The sequence below is a fragment of the Arachis ipaensis genome, chromosome B02, assembly GCF_000816755.2.
Source record: "Arachis ipaensis cultivar K30076 chromosome B02, Araip1.1, whole genome shotgun sequence".
In the NCBI taxonomy this organism is placed as follows: Eukaryota; Viridiplantae; Streptophyta; class Magnoliopsida; order Fabales; family Fabaceae; genus Arachis; species Arachis ipaensis.
Window position 1 is genome coordinate 92866326 of NC_029786.2, and position 11926 is coordinate 92878251.

Here is an 11926-nt window from a genome sequence, read left to right on the forward strand (position 1 = left end):
TTCCTGTGGGGCTTAAATAGAATTTGCATCTGTATTTTCTTTTCTGTTTTTAATTTTAATGTTTTCTAATTTTAATAAAATCATATTTTTTATTTTTATCTTTTTTTTAAAAAATTTTGATACAATATTCCGTTTAGTCCTGAAGTTACATTCACTTGAGTCTTAATTTAGTCCTTAAAATTTCAATTGCCTCAATTTAGTCTCTAAACTTTTCAAATTTTAATCATGTTAGTCCTGCGGTAGTTTCTGTGACAGCGTCAATTGAAAAATTTAGAGACTAAACTAAGGCAATTGAAATTTTAATGACTAAATTGAGACTCGAGTATAACTTTAGGAACCAAATTAAGTATTTTCTCAATGAATAAGCAATAGTAATGTTACATGTCCGGTAAATATTATTATTTTTTACTAATACTTGGTCATTGATAATTTGTAATTTTGTAATCATATTTACAGAAATTTTATATACAAAAAATATTTAATTTGTATTTATATTTATCAAAGTTTACACACATTAATCAATATAGTTTGTATCCATATTTTTTAAAATTTGTACACATAAATTAGTAAAATTTATTTATTAAGAACAATTTAGTATTTATATTGGTTAAATGATGACAAAAAATACTAAAAATTGTTGATTTTAAAATTTTTTTAAAATGAATAAAAGACTTTAACATGAAATTCTGTGTCTATAGTTTTCGAATAAAGTTAAAACAATTAGAAAAAAGAATAATATGGAGAAAATAAATAAATTATATTTTTTAAATAAACACATAAACACATTTTACCTCTTTTTATAAATTCTTGTTTTCTTTTCTGTTGGTCTAGGAGTGAGTTTTTGTGTGTCAAAAATTGGTCACTCTTTGAAATTGTAAAGTGATCGCAATCCATAACCTATGGCTTATGAGAAGAGAGTCCGTTGTTTCTCCTTAGTCCACACCCGTCACCATATTTTATCTTTATGTTCAAAATTTTTAGGATAATTGAAAAAAAATGTAAAAATAAATAAAGAAGAAATAATCAATATTTTCTAAATTTTTTCAATGGATTCTCTCTATATTAAACTTCACTGTTTTGCATAATATGCTGCCTTAGCACGTCCGATACATTCTTACGATGGTATCGAGGGTTTAAGGGAAAAAGAAAGAATAATTAGGAGGTAGAAAGAATAAGAGGAGATTGGAAAATGTTGTTTTTTTCCGATTGATTTTGATTTACAACCTATGATGCACGGATACTGACACTGACACGGACACGGGACACGACACGATATGGGACACGCCGACACGCGAATTTTAAAATCTTACATGACACGGGGACACGCATATATATAAAATATAAAGTATTTTTTAGATAAATTGTAATGATATTTTGATATTTATTGATATTAAAATATAAATTAAAATTTTTAATTATTTTTAATGTCTTATTTTAATTATATCAAGTATTTAAAATATTTTTTGTTTTAATAAATAATAATATATACTATATCTAAATTTATTTTATGAACATATGTTAAGAATAAGACTAGACACGTGGACATGTGATGGTATTTACGTGTGTCCAGGCATGTCCGGAGAAGAATTTTTTATTTTTTATTAAGACACGGTTGGACACAGCAGACACGCGTGTCGGACGAGTGTCGGTGAGTATCGTGTCTGAAATGTGTCCGACACGCGGACACGATAACGCAGCGAAGTGTCCGTACTTCATAGTTTACAACAATTCTTCTAATTTATAGATAGCTAGGGATCTATTTATGGAAATATTCTAAATTGATAACATTAATTTTTTCTAATATTTCTTGTGATCCTAAAATATCTCTCTGATTTGATTCAATCTTCTAACACTCCCCCTCAAGATGAGTAGTGGGGTCACCAATGCTCAACTTGCTGAGAACTTCAGCCAAAATTCTGCCTGAGACTGCTTTCGTAAGGACATCTGTCAATTGGTCTTCTGATCTAACAAAAGAGAGTTCCACAGTACCTTCAATTTTTTCTTTGATAAAGTGCCGGTCTACCTCAACATATTTAGTTATGTCATGTTGTACAGGATTCTCTGAGATGCTTATTGTTGCTTTATTGTCACATTTTAATTTGCTTGGCAATTGAGGTGGAAACCCAATTTCATATATGAGTTTCTTAATCCAAAGGATTTCAGTTATGCCCTTAGCAATTCCTCGGAATTCTGCTTCAGCACTTGAGAGGGAAACAACCTTCTGCTTCTTACTTCTCCAGGTGACTAAGTTACCTCCCACCAATGTAAAGTAGCTTGATGTAGATCTTCTATCATTTGGGTTACCGGCCCAATCAGCATCTGTGTATACCTCAATGTTAAGGTGCCCATTTCTTTTGAACCAGATCCCACTTCCTGGAGTTCCTTTCAAGTATCTAACTATTCTCATGACAGCTTCCATATGATTCTCCTGTGGTTGGTGCATAAATTGGCTAACTACCCCTACTGCATAGGCTATATCTAGTCGGGTGTGTGACAAGTAGATTAGTTTGCCAACCAAGCGTTGGTATCGCTCCTTATCTGCCAATTTAGAGTCTTCCTCCAGTCTCAAGCCATGATTAACTTGCATAGGAGTGTCTACATGTTTACAGTCAACCATTCTTGTCTCTGTAAGAAGGTCTAGGATGTATTTCCTCTAAGAGATAAAGATTCCCTTATTGGAGCGTAGAACCTCTATTCCCAAGAAGTACTTTAATCCACCCAAATCCTTCATTTCAAATTATGTGAAGAGATTCCTTCTTAGCCTTGCAATTTCTTCATTGTCACTCCCTGTTATGATCATATCATCCACATAAATTATTAGGCATGTTATTAAATCCCCTCTCCTTTTCAGGAATAAGGTGTGATTTGAGTTACTCTGCTTGTACCCGTATTTCTTTATGGCAACCGTGAACCTTCCAAACCAAGCCCGCTGTGATTGTTTCAAGCCATAGAGAGCCTTATTCAATCTACACACTTCATTCTTCTCAAATCCTTCAGAGAATCCTGGTGGAGCTTCCATATATACCTCTTCTTTCAACTCTCCATGAAGGAAAGCATTTTTTACATCAAATTGGTGGAGAGGCCAATCTTCATTTGCGGCTACTGAGAAGAGGACTCTGATGGTATCAATTTTTGCTAATGGTGAGAAGGTTTCTGAATAATCAATACCATAAGTTTGTGTGTACCCTTTGGCGACCAGCCTTGCCTTGTAACGTTCTACAGTGCCATCTGTCTTGTATTTAATGGTGAATACCCATCGACACCCAACTGGTTTCTTCTTGGCCGGTAGAATACATTTTTCCCAGGTTTTGTTCTTCTCTAGGGCTTCCATTTCTGTCTTCATAGCTTCTTGCCATTCAATCCTTTTACTTGCTTCTTGGATTGTTCTGGGGATGTCTTCAGTTAGGAGGATGCTAGAAAAGGCCTTTGCAACCTCTGTCACTCCTTCTTTGGTTGTCTTTATCGGGTACTTTGAGTTGCGGGAGACATGTTTTGGAGAGTATCGGTTGGGTGGAACACCTCTGTTTCTTCTTGGAGGAAGTGTAAAGGGTTCTCGTTCTGATTCTTCAAGTTTCAGAGCTATACTGTCATTGTTAGCCGCTTCATTAAAAGTATGGAGTAAATTATCAGAGTGGGATTCACTTACCTCTTGTATAACATTCTTAGAAGGAGTTTCACTGGTTGCGTGTATTGAGTGGTTTTCTTCGTTGAGTAAGGTATGCTCGGTTGCTCCATCTACTCGTTCTGTTTGAACAGTTTCAAGGCAACAAAGGTTATCTAGCCAACTTGGCGATCCACTAAATTCTTCCCCCTGAACGCCATGTTGGCGACGGTAGTAAAATGCAGAACTAAGAAATCACAATCCATTGTTACATGAATGCGACGAATGACAGGATTGTAGCATCGATACCCTTTTTGGTGTGTAGCATACCCAACAAAGACACACTTTTCGGCACAAGGTTCGAGTTTATTCCTATTTGTTTTCGGGATATGGACGAATACAGAGCACCCAAAAACTCGAGGTGGCAAGGTAAGAATGGGGGGAATCTCAGTCTGAGTGGCCAAGATTTGGAGGGGTGTTTTGTTGCCGAGGGCCTGAGTGGGTAGGCGATTAAGAAGGTAGGCTGAGGTTGCAACAGCTTCAGGCCAAAAAGAACTTGACATTTGTGCATCAAAAAGCATGGCTCGAGTCATCTCAAGAATTTTACGATTTTTTCTCTCGGCGACACCATTTTGTTGGGGGTGTTTGGACAGGATGTTTGGTGGATAAGCCCATTTTTTTGGAAGAAGTCTTTCATTGATTGATTTATGAATTTTCCACCATTATCTGACCGGAGTATGTGAATTTTTTTTTTATTGAATTGGGTATGAATCATTTGGTAAAAATCAAAGAACCGATCAGGAACTTCAGATTTATGTTTCAGAAAATATATCCAAGTCATGCAAGAAAAATTATCCACAAATAACACAAAATATTGAAAGGGATTATTTTGGGACTTCGGTGTGGGACCCCACACATCAGAATGGATAAGAGAAGAAATAGAATTGGCTCTTGTATTGCTCGGAGAAAAAGTAACTCTATGATTTTTTGCACGAATACAAGTCTCACATCTAATAGTTTCAGTGTTTTTCAAAAAAAAACTAGGAAATAAAATCTTAAGGTACCCAAATGAGGGGTGTCCCAAACGTCTGTGCCATAACCAAAGTTTCCTGGTAACTGTTCCGTGAGCAAGCATGGCATGTCCCTGGTGTGCTACCTCATCAACGTAGTAAAGCCCATCTCGCTCAGTACCATGCCTAATGATCTCCTTCGTAAGAATGTCCTGCAAAAGGCAGAAATTGGAATACATGAGTACCACACAATTTAACTCCTTGGTTACTTGGCTAACAGATAACAGTTTAGAAGACAAATCAGGAACATAGAGGCATTTTTTCAATTTTAAATTTTTTGGAAAAACAATAGAGCCTCCCTCTTTAACTTCAATTAAATCGCCACTAGCATTCTCAATGTGGGCCTTTGAGGGCTTGGTCAAGCTGTCAAAATCCTCGAGTTCATAGGTCATAGTGTCAGTGGCCCCACAATCGAAGATCCACTCTTTTGATTTTTTTTAGAGGACCTTGGTTATGGGCCCATTCCCAGCAATTAAACCAAGGCCATTATATGACCCATCTTGGTAAAGCCCGTTACCGCCCTCTTTTTCTCTCTTATCTTGATGCGTTGCGTCCACTGAAGCCTTACCGTGTTGTGTCCTGCAGTTTTCTCCTTCTTCTCCGGTGCCACTGCTGCTGGTAACCTCCGGGATGCCCACGGCGGTGGCGCCTCTCCCTTGACCGGATTTGTTCATTGATTTCTTGTGATTATCCTCCCACCATTCTGGATATCCTACGATTCTGAAGCATGTTTTATTGGTGTGTTTGTTTATTCCGCAGTGAGTACAGTAAAGATGGCTTTTGTCTTCTCTCTCTTTCCCCCGCGATGATGACCACCGTCCAATAGTGTCTGAGCGACCATGCCCTTGACCGCCTTGATCGGTTCTGTTTTTCGCAGCGAGGCCTGCCCCGATCTCTCCTTGTGATGCCTTTCCTACAGGCCGCCTCCCTCCGGATAGTGGCATAGGCAGATTCTACTGAAGGAGCAGGTTCTTGTTTTAATAGATCTCTTCTAACAGTGTCAAATTTGTCATCTACACTAGTTAGAAATTGGTATAGTCTCTGTTCCTGTTTTAACCGATTGAAAGTCATAATATCTTCTGGGCATTTCATGGGATTTAGTTGTTTTCTATCTATTGCCATCCAAATGGCTTGTAGTTTGTTCCAGAAATCCTCTAGGGTACCTTGTCCTTGTTTTCGCGTGTTTGCTTGTCGATGCAGGTCGTAGATTTGTATCGGATCCGTCCCGCTTCCGTATGTGATTGCCAAGCCATCCCACAAAGCTTTTGCCGTTGAAAATTGAGAGATATTATTCATGAGGCTTGCTTCGATGTTCTGGATGATCCAAGTAAAAACGGTCTGGTCTTTTTGCTCTCATTATTCATATGTCGGTTCTGTTTCTGCTGGTGCTGGGGATATCCCTGTCAGGTGAGCCTTCTTTCCTCTCCCACCGATTGCTTTTCTCATTAGGGTTGCCCACAGAGGATAATTATCCCCATTCAATTGGAAACCAATTGATAGACTGTCAGAGTTGGTTTGTGAAGATTGCATTCCAAAGCTGCTCCGCAGCAGCTTTGCACAGCATCAACTCATCGGGTTTGTTTAAATTATTGTCAGTATTAACACTGGTATCTTCGTCAGATGTTGTCATTTTGTTTTGGCTAATTTGGTTGAGAGAGTATAGAAACGATGATCTAATAATAAGAGGAGATTAGAAAATGTTATTTTTTTTTGATTGATTTTAATTTACAACAATTCTAATTTATAGATAGCTAAGGATCTATTTATAAAAATATTCTAAATTGATAACATTTGATTTTTCTTAATATTTTTTGTGATCCTAAAATATTTCTCTGATTTAATTCAATCTTCTAACATACATAACTATACAGTATCTCAAATACTCATTTTAAATATAAATTGTTACACTCCCCAACAAAATTCCATCAAATCATCCATATCCAAGTTTTATTGCATACATCATTTTTTGGCAAGTTTGATTTCGATATACTAAAATATTTTATAAAGTCATTTAACGATATCCATATTTTTTTTTTTTTAGTTTTCATTCATGAAATAGATTAAAAAATAATGATAATTAAGTTAAATTAATCTAGTAATTAGTTTATTAGTCTGTTTAAATAAATATTAGAAATTTAAATTCAACTTTATCAACAACCTATAAACTAATAATAAACCCTTAAATAAAACTCCGTTAAAATATCGTAAAAAAAAATAAAAAATAATAGTTTTTGTTAAGGCAATAATAAGAAAAAAAATCAAGAGCTAGTAAAATTTATTATTGTTTATTAACACTTTTAATCATTAATTTAATTTTTTTAATTTTAACAATCTAATAACATATATTTAAGCTATATTTTTAAACATTATTAACAACCTACTAACTAAAAATAATAAATTTTGCTAATGTTTTAGCATTTTTCATATGCAATTGAATACACTTGTTAAACTTTTTTATACCGAAATATTTAAAAACCAAATTCTATCAGCATATTTTCAGCAGAAAATTAAAATAGAGAGAGAAATATCAATATCAAAATATGATCAATATCTACAATAACTTTGAATTGTGTGTAAGAAGTGAACTTCATCTGAAGTTCCTAGGGATATACAAATACACATATCTCAACATAAATGAATCTAAGAGGACTTTTCGACCTACACTGCTCATAATTTGAATGGAGTGAAAATGTTATTTAACTATACGAAGGTAAGCATGTATTTACAGTTTGGAAAATTCCATCACAACCAAAAATATTACTAATCAAAATCTGAAACTATGAAATGGATTTCAATCAGAAACGATGTGGAGGATAAGTCATGAACATAGGAGCTGGCACAACTAGAGGTAACTTATCAATGTACATAAACAGCCTCTTTAAGTTCTCCTTGTTGATTGAAGCCAAGTCATCTATTTCCTTGTTGCTCATATATATCCACAGGTCGCCGGAGTTCACTCTTTTAAGGCTATCCCGGCAGAAAGGGCAAGACTGCGATCGCGCGTGCCTAGAACAAGAAGATCAATTGGCAATGACAACATTAATGGCTCTATCAAAGAATGAATGACAATTAAATATCTTTGGAAAATCTTAGAGGCCTAATGTTCCTACCCATATTTAAAATCTTGATCAGGATGAACCTAACCATATCACAGTGTATCCTAAAACATGTTCTTAGTCATATGGGAATGATTTTACAATGTAAGATTTTCAGGAAAGTGAAAACATTTCACCAACCACACGCCTCCTAGATGTGTTTTATTCATGACCATTTTATTATTAGAAGTTATTTTCACCATCATTGGCTCCATTTTCATCCAAGGTTTGGGGTTGACAATGTACTATATCATGATATTAACTTATAACAGCAAAAACATAGTCTCTAGTTGCTCACCAGTCTCGGTAGCATTTCATACACATCGAATGGTAGCAATTCGGCAACACAACCATGCTGTTTACTTCCAAGCAAATACCACATTCTTCCTCTCTCTCTATATTTTTTGTTTCCTGTCTTCTACATCAGTGATTCCTCTCTGAAGTTGTAATAAAGAAGGAAATATCACCCCTGTTGTTAAAGAGTGTAGGAAACAATCACAGTTGGATTGTGAAACAACTCTGTAGAAGAAAAGCAAAAAATCTAACTAAATTGACCATATTTCAATGTGACTATGCACTTACCATAGAACTCCTTCAAACTGGCTTTTCTTTCATAAATGGACATGGTTGTCTTCCCATCTTCATATGTCTGCGACATTTCAAATACCTTATCATAAGCTCGACAATATGATAAAAACATTGCTATGCACTCATATTAGATTATGGAATACACGGTTTATAGGGTTCTACTCAAATTTCGAAGGTAAAGAAGATAGGAGTTGAGTATAAATGTACCTTGTATATGAGAATTCTTAGCAATCCTAAAGCCCCGGCGAGCTGACAATCGGTCCACTGGACTAAGAAAAGGAAAAACTGGGCAGCTGGGCTAAAAGACAATCTCATTTGTAAGGTGGCGCCATCATATTCTCTCGGATAATCAGAAGCTCTGTACCAAAAACATGTTTTGCAGGACAGATTAAAAGATATATAATGAAACAAGCATTGCAACACAGGAAGAACATTAACCTTCAATAAGATCACTCCATACAAGAATTACATAGGCTATATTAGGATGTTTGTTTAACATTTTTGTGGGCAGAAACAAACACATATAATCATTCAAATTCATACATATAGCTTCCTTATATTCTTAATAAGGACAGCACGAATCCTCGTGTAGCTTATGAATTTCAGCATTCATGTCCAAAAACGAATCATAATAACAAAAATACAACTAAAACCTGAACTTTAGGAAATGGGATTATTTTTCTTAAATACAAAGTGAAAGTGATGTTCCCTTTCATTTTGCACAAAAGCACCTGCTAGTAACAGAAAAATCAACAACAAAAATTGCAATTTAATAATCAAAACTTCACACGGAAGAATCTTGAAGAATACCAAAATTCGTAGTGTTAGATAGATGTACTCACTTTTCTTTGTACACGGAGCTAACTCACTCATCTCTACCTATGTTGGACTCAAAATAATTGGGTCCCACGAAAGTAGGAGGGAATGAATCAGATCAATGTACAAAGATTAGTACAAAAAAAACCGTTTCTCGTGAATTTAGGACCTAAATCTAGCCAAAGATACTGATTCCAAAGTCATAGCAAAAAGAATAATATTCTTCTGCACTTGTTCTGTTGTTCCTCTCCCTCTTGCAGTTGCTTATCTTCTTATCACAATATTCTTTGTATTCTTTATAATTAACCATCGACTCTCATGTCTTATTCATAGAAAGTGTAACTTCAGAGTTTGTTGAAAAGTTTTAAACCAAAAACAATACAACAATTTCTGTGATGATAAGGACACAAGCAAAATTGGACAAACAAACCAAAAAGAAAAAACAGAATTTAGAGTTAAATTAACACCACAAAAATTTCAACCACAACAACCTAGTTAAAACAACTGGTGTCCAGAATCTCTGACATTAATGGTATGTTTGGTAAAATAGTATCCAAAATCAGAATTCAATAGCATTACATAAAACAAAAAGTTTACAAATGTAAAACCGGTCAAATTCGAAACATAATAAGAAAAAACAAAATAGAAAATAAAACAAACTCCGGAAAGCGGAACAAAACTTGGAAAAACAGAGTTCAGAGCTAACAGTAAAAAATTTAATTCCAAACCATAATAACCCACTTGAAAAAAACGGCAATTTATCTTCATACTGAGACACCAAGAATTTCTGAAACTAAAATATTATCCAAATTCCCAACTTTCATTAAAAAAATTAAAAAAAAAATGGTTTCATGTTTGGAGAGAGAGAGAGAGAGAGAGAGAGAGAGAGAGATTACAGAGTATTTGCAAAGTGTATGTCAGCTTCAAGTGCTTTGAGTGAATCCTTGAAAGACTTTCCCATTCTTCTTCTTCTTCTTCTTCTTCCTTATCCTATTTACAATAGAATCATTCAGAAATTTTGTCACTTTTTTCCTCAGAAGAGAATAAAACCCATGATGAAATTTCGATTCAAAGAGCGGTGGTTGTTGTTCCTCGCTCCTAGAAGCAATAATCAATTTGTTTGAGGAGAGAACAAAGGATTAGAATGAACGAGAGTGAATGAAAGAGAAGAAGAAAAAAAAAAGGTAGTGGGAGATTTTTGCGAGGTTTTGACTTAGAGCACACGTAAACACCCCCTCCTTTATACACATCCCCAACTTCACTCGCCACTTCAATTCTTATTTATTTATTTATTTATTATTTTATTATACCTCACATTAACTTCTTTTCACTTTAAAAAGATATCATGTCATAACAAAGTGCAAAATTTGATTTGTGTTGGTGGAAATCTTTCCAAAATGATATAATTTTAATAAAAAAAAGTAATTTGAAAAAAAAAAGTAAAAAGGAAAAAGATTTGGTAATAAATTCTAAGATCAGTAGCTAATTATTTATGCGAATATTATTATAGAGAATTACTAAAATAATAATCAAAAGATTTCATTGTTGGTTATAAAAAAAGTAATAGAGAACTCTCACATTTGTGTTTTCTTTCGGCATGGTCATTAGAAAAACGAAAAAATATACTTAGTCCTAGAAGCCCTTCTACATTGCCACTAAGCTTCTAGAACTAGGTAAGAAATTTTGTTATCTAAGGCTGCGTTTGTTTTCAAAGACAGGACAGAACACGACACTGAGACAGAGACAATAGGACGGAGACACTACAAATTATTGTTTGTGTATTGTGTTTGGATACGATGTACAAGACACTAATGTAATGTCCAGTATTATGTTTGGATACATATGGACAAGACTAAAATATTATATGAAATGACTAAAATAACCATATGATTCCAAATTTTCTACATCAAGTACAAAGTAATTTAATATAGAGTCACTTAGGATAATATCCCATCTTACAACGTTAATTAAGGAGCCTGTCATTAGATTTCATATTTTGTATCTTCTCATTGTCGTTTAGAATCGGTTTAAATCTCTAACACGGATATGGGATACGACACGACATGGAATATGTCAATACGTAAATTTTAAAATTTTACATGACACGAAAACACGTATACATATAAAATATAAAGTATTTTTTAGATAAATCGTAATGAAATAAAATATAAATTAATTTTTTAAATTATTTTTAATATTTTATTTTAATTATATCAAGTATTTAAAATATTTTTTGTTTTAATAAATAATAATATATACTATATCTAAATTTATTTTAAGAATATATATTAAAAATAAGACCGGACACATTGACACGTGATAGTATTTAGGTGTGTCCAAATGTGTCCGGAAAAGAATTTTTTATTTTTTATTGAGACACGGTTTGGACACAACAGACACGCATGTCGGACGAGTGTCGGTGAGTGTCGTGTCCGAAATGTGTCCGACACGCAGACATGGCAACTCAGCAAAATATCCGTACTTCATAGATTTAAATTGACTTTCTAAAAACAAAATTCAAGTATCACAATTTTTTTTTGGTTTTTAATTTATTTTAAAAACAAGATATTAAACTTGTTTGGATAATTTAAAAAAAAAGAAAAAAAAATTTCGATTTTTTTATTATTTTTTTAAAAAAATTTAAAAATAAAAGTACTTTTATATTTGAATATGCTGTATTTTATATAAAATATGTTTATTTATTAATTATATTTAAATATAATAATATAAAAAATTGTTATTTATTTATTATGTTA

At 33.7% G+C, this 11926-nt stretch overlaps 1 pseudogene; it reads right to left on the reverse strand.

Moving 5' to 3' along the window:
* LOC107625742 lies at nt 7199-10416 on the reverse strand (annotated as a pseudogene).